Raw genomic sequence first — 5,678 nt, forward strand, 5'->3', positions numbered from 1 at the left:
TCTTCTCTGTTCTGTATTCATTTGTGTCACATATTGTCCCTCACAGCTGCACTTTTTCACCGCCTTCAACATGAGTTTGGCATCACAACCATGCAGCAGTTTGCAGTCAGTTCTCCTGTCTCTTTTCAGGTTTAATAGTTTGGGATTTGCAGTGAACAATGTAGAGCTTTGATTTTTTTAACTTGATCTCCTCTGACAAGCAGGGACTTCTCAAGACAAGCACTTAACCAGGCTGTCTTCAGCTTTTGTATAAAGATTTTTTGCAGAATACATTTTTTACACTTAATTTATAATTGTTAATATTACTTCCTGAAACAAACTAACTTACATCCTAAAACATGAAAAATAAAAGCAAAAAAATAAATAAATTTGGAGAACAAAAAAAACACTTCAGAACAAATCTTCAAGCAACTCCAACCTTTGAATTTTAATTGTAGGTCATGCAAACAGTGCTTTATATTGGAGGGTTATTTACATAGGTGGTTATTGGTATTGTGGTAAAACATAAACTGCAAACTATGTTTATGTTTTATGAACGAGTGTAACCTGGCCAGGGAACTGTCTGATGGGAAAAGTCATGTGGTGTAAAAAGCAACAATGTAGTAGGATTCTGACTGGAGAGTCAAGCTGGTCTCCATCTAAACTCACTAGCGAGCAGCTACTCAGCCTGTGGAGCGGTCCAAAATAGATTCAGTCAGATTTTATGGCACTTCATGTAAACGTTGCTTTTTACAGTGTGTATTGCATCAACAATGTTGAACCTGTGTGTCTTGAGATCAGACTGGCGGTCAACTTGACTCGAGCTGTCTACTATATTTAAGACACTGACTGCTCATAACAACACCACAGATCCCCACTTAGAAAAAACTGGGTCTATCCCAATAAAACATTTTAAAAGCATAAACAGACACTGGTATCTTGAGAACAGGGGGGAAACCCGTTGAAGACACACTTATCTCAGACAGATACAATAATAACTGAATTGTGGATTTATAAAGTGTCTCACTCCAGGAGGAGGGTTTATATTAGTTGACCAAACAGGGAGACAAAAAACTGCTTTAAATTGATTCTGGGGACTCCGAGCAAATTAAAACCCTAACCCTAACCCAGTGCCTGGTGGCTGCAGTGTGATGTTGCTGTGGTGTAAAACCCAATACATGCAGTAGACGTTATAAACTGACTTATGTATGTCACAACTTTTACTGAGCCCTTTTGGGTGCTGGTTATTTCTGGGCTTTGCAATTTTGGTCATTTTATTCCCGACTTTTTTCCAGGTTCAACGTGGTGCCATCTGCCGCGGGATGTTTTGTACTGACCATGTGTCAATTCGTACCTGCAAGGATACTGCCAGCAAGAGGTTACCTAGACGACTAATCTGTCACATTTTATAACAAAACTAAAGAAGAATAGTGTAATATAAAGTTTTTGAAAAAAACATATACAATGAAATTCAATTGTATGCAAGATTTGAGAATCTTTGTGGCTACTTATCTTACTACACCAAGATTTAAGTACATGGGTACTTAAAGCAGGTACCAAGCCTTTTTATGCCCAGAAATAAGACCATTGGCTTAATGTTTTAGGTATTTCCATTTTACTCAAATGCATGAAAAGGATTGCATCATTTTATTCATTATTCCCATTATATCTATATGTGTTTCTTTTTTGCGGGGGGTGGGGGGGGGGGTGTAGTGGTGACAGTGGTTTATTAATGTAATTCAAATGTACAATATCAAAATTGGTAATTAAATAAGATTTTTTTGTGACTTATGGTAACTGGGTGGTTAATATAGCAGTCGGTTTGTAGCATCATTTTAACACTTCTAATTGCATTCACTTGCTGTTGCTTGGGTTTCTTTTAACTGAGCATCTCAAAAGAAATTAAAAAACCATTTGTTTTAAGACAGACTCACTGTCTTTTTGCTTCTCACAAATGCCCTTTGGTTTGAACTTGCCGGATGATTATTTATTATGGTGCCAGATCTAATGCCGTCACAGACGCAGATGATAAGTTATTAAACTAAAGCACCATCATTTATTTAGAGCTAATTCAATTGTGGCGTTATTAGTTTGGCCCAAGGCTGAGCGCTTTAAGAGATAATGTTGCCTCTTTGTCTTTGTATTCTTGTAATTTTGTGTAACCGTCATCAGTTTCCAGGGTTGAATTTTCACCCTCTCACTTTCTCACTTCTTGTATAGTCAGAAAAGTGGTGAGAATTTAAAACTTGCCCTTGGTGTGAAGGGGCTGCAATATGCTTTTCCTCACATGGGTACTTTGCTCTAACACATAATAGCATGACTGTTGAGATTTATAAAGAAAAATGCGAGACTTCTAGAATAACATATATGTTTGAATTTAATTAGAAAATCTACAGACTGCAACCTGGCGGAGTATTGCTCTGAATGGGAGTCAGCCTCCTCCAGTCCTGAAATCGATAGTCATTTGCCAATTGTATCAGTTCCAAGAGAGCATCATTAGGAAGACCTCTGAGGAGAATTCAGCAACTGCTTTCAATATTTAACCCACAAAGCCTGACATTACTCTTCTTGACTTCTGAATAAAGCATCCAACTTGCTGAATGAGTTTACATGTTTTGCTCCTGCCAGATTAATGTGTTCGATGCTCTGTAGAAAAATAATCTAACTGTATTGACTGGTCCAATTTTGATCTCCCTTGGGGCCAAATTCCATTCATGATGCTGAGGTAAGTTCTTCAGCTAAGGATAGAAGAAAACGAACAAGATCTTCCTTTTTATCTCTAAATTTGTCTCTACCCACTGCTTGAATAGATCAGAGCTAACAGAGCTAAAGGTGATATATAGTTACTAGCCACACAAATAGCAACAATTCAACCTAAAAAATCATGTATGTGCAGACTATTTAAAACAAAAAAACTGCGATGCATCAAGGTGCAGCATCGTAGTGATGCTTTTTTGTCACACACTTACTGTCTATCCCTGCTTATCCTTGCAGGGTTGTGTGGTGCCTATCTCCAGAGGTCAATGGTCAAGATGCCAGATTCTGGAACAAAAAAACACGCATAACTTAAGTACACGCTTAACACGTAGTTGCAACATGAGACAGCGAGTGAAAAATACAAGCAGAACACATTGATTTATTGTCTTCATGCTTTATTTTCAGAACAAACTAAGCTCACCTCCGATGGGCTGACTAACATAAAAGATGCGTAAAGTCACAAAGCACTCACTATTATCCATCCATCATGGAATATGGTAACGCTGTGGCCGAGTTGAGGCCACTCTTCCTCCCATTCCTCAAAGTTTGGTGCCCCTAAATAGCATCTATATGGTCGAAACAATTCCAGGTTTTTTGGTTAGAGCTACTCCAGCCGTTGTGGTCCTTGATGGTCCGGGAATCGCTTTTCAGCATTTTTAGCTTCCCAAGACATTGTTTTGGTGTTCACTGGTACCAGTGAGCAGCCATCAACGGAGTCACTCCAGTGACACCACACCCTATTCAATCACAGACAGTCTGCGGATGTTGCGTTTTCACCACGACTTTGCTCGCTTGGAGCCACGCCCTAAAGGATACTAAAAAAAGGACTGTTACCAAGTAACCGTTACTAATGGAAAACCCTAACAATCGAGTAAGCAGAGCCACACTGAGTGGGCGCTGGTGGAAAAAAGGCTTAAGATGTGAGTCCAGACTTTAACTAGGTCACTTCAAAACCTTTTTTTTAACCATTCAGAGGTAAGGCAAGTGACGTCAGCAGTGCTGTAAATGTTGTTTTATGTTCTTTTGTGACCTTCTAGATAGGTCACCAGTGCTGTATTGGAGTAAATTTGCTAAGCTGGCCTCTCCTGGGAAGCTTCCCCACTGTTCCATGTTTTCCCCATTCGTGGTTAATAGCTCTCACTGCTGTTCTTTGGAATCTCAAAGGCTTAGACATGGTTTTGTAACCCTTTCCAGACCGATTAATGTCAATGACTTTGTTTCTCATCTGTTCTTGAATTAATCGGGACATGATGTGTTGCTTTTTGTGATCTTTTAGCCTACTTCCTGTTGTCACACAGGTTCTATTTAGCTGATTTCTTGATTATGCAGGTCTGGCAGTAAACCCATGGTTTAGCTGGTGAACTTGAATGAAAAAAGTGGTTAATCAGCCCTCAACAAATTAAATCATTACTTGAAAACTGCTTCTTTGTGTTTACTCTAGTTTTATTTGTTTAATCTTAAACTTAGTTTAATAATTTGAAAGATTTAAGTGTTACAAAAAATTCAAAAACAGAAGAAAAGAGCCGTGCACCTATTATGAGCCTCTCGGACACAAATTCTATTTTTAATTGATTTATTACAACTCTGTGTGTTAAGCTGTCCTGCATTAATACAACATGTCCATTATGGGAAATTTTTCTTGTACTATTTATAATCTAAGATATTTGAAGCCTCTAGCATTTTAATCATATATCTTTCTTTTCAAGAACACATGAGGAATGTGAGTCTACAGCGGGGATCTATAAAATAAAATTCAAATTTAATTCACCAATAGCTTTAATATGGCTATAATGATATTTACAAAGGGTTAACCGACACAGTGTAAATTGTGATTTATCTTATGCTTTTTAAAAGGCAAAAGACAGAAAACCTAAAAATCCTGAAAGTGTGAAACCAAATATATCACAATGATCTTTTTCATTCTTGACATAAAAAGAGCTGCTGGACCCTCTAAAACAGAAAGGCACTTACCATACATGGATGATGTTGTAGTGAATGTTATAGCAGACTGTGACTCTCGATTGTTTTTAGTAGAAAACAATCCCAATAAAGAAAACAATAAAGATTATGCATTAAGCCCTATGCATAATCTTGGCATTAAGGAAAAACATCCTAAGCTAGGATAAAACAATATGGTTAAAGCCACAGTGTTGACAGATAGCTCTGTGGTGCTATTGAGGCAACCATGGGTTTAGTTTGTGAGCATAAAGTTGTAAATGTGTTGTGTGATTACAATTGTTACTTTTATGTGTCCTTTGTCAGTATAAAACAGAATCTGCTAATAAAGAAATCAATAACAGCTATCTCCAGACTTTCTCCTGCATGTTTAGCCTTGATAATAAGCTGCAGCGGTGATTTATTTATCCTCAGTGAGACTGATCATAGATTATACAACAGTACTCTGACTTCCCCTTCAAACACGTGGCTTTTCAGCTCATAGTTCCACAATAAACTCGCAACCATGAACCCCTCATTATGGACCACTTTGTCCATTCCCATCATAGCATCCTGCGTCCTTTCACATCATGCTCCGTGTTTATGGAACCCAACAGGCTTGGTTTACAACTCGCAGCATTCATCTGAGCAATGTGTTAGTCGTGTTGGGGAAGAAATCCTCAAAGGGGTAGCTTATATTGTGATACGTATTCAGGCTTTTCAGATTCTTTCAGTACTTTAAATGCAAGCAAAGTTTTGTATGCCGTCCTCAACGCCTTCTGTGTTTGGACCTTATAGTTGATCGTGAGGCATATTGAACACATTTAGATCATGGAACTGAAGGATGAGCTGACCGTTTTTTAATTTCTTTAGATCAGGGAATAATGTGTTGCCTTTTGAGATTTAAGCCTACTTCATGTATTCAGGCAGGTTTTGCTTGAGGGTTTTCTTGAATCTACAGGTGCTTTTTAAATAACTTTGATGATCTAAAACATTTAAGTATGCAA

The sequence above is a fragment of the Girardinichthys multiradiatus genome, chromosome 10, assembly GCF_021462225.1.
Source record: "Girardinichthys multiradiatus isolate DD_20200921_A chromosome 10, DD_fGirMul_XY1, whole genome shotgun sequence".
NCBI lineage: Eukaryota > Metazoa > Chordata > Actinopteri > Cyprinodontiformes > Goodeidae > Girardinichthys > Girardinichthys multiradiatus.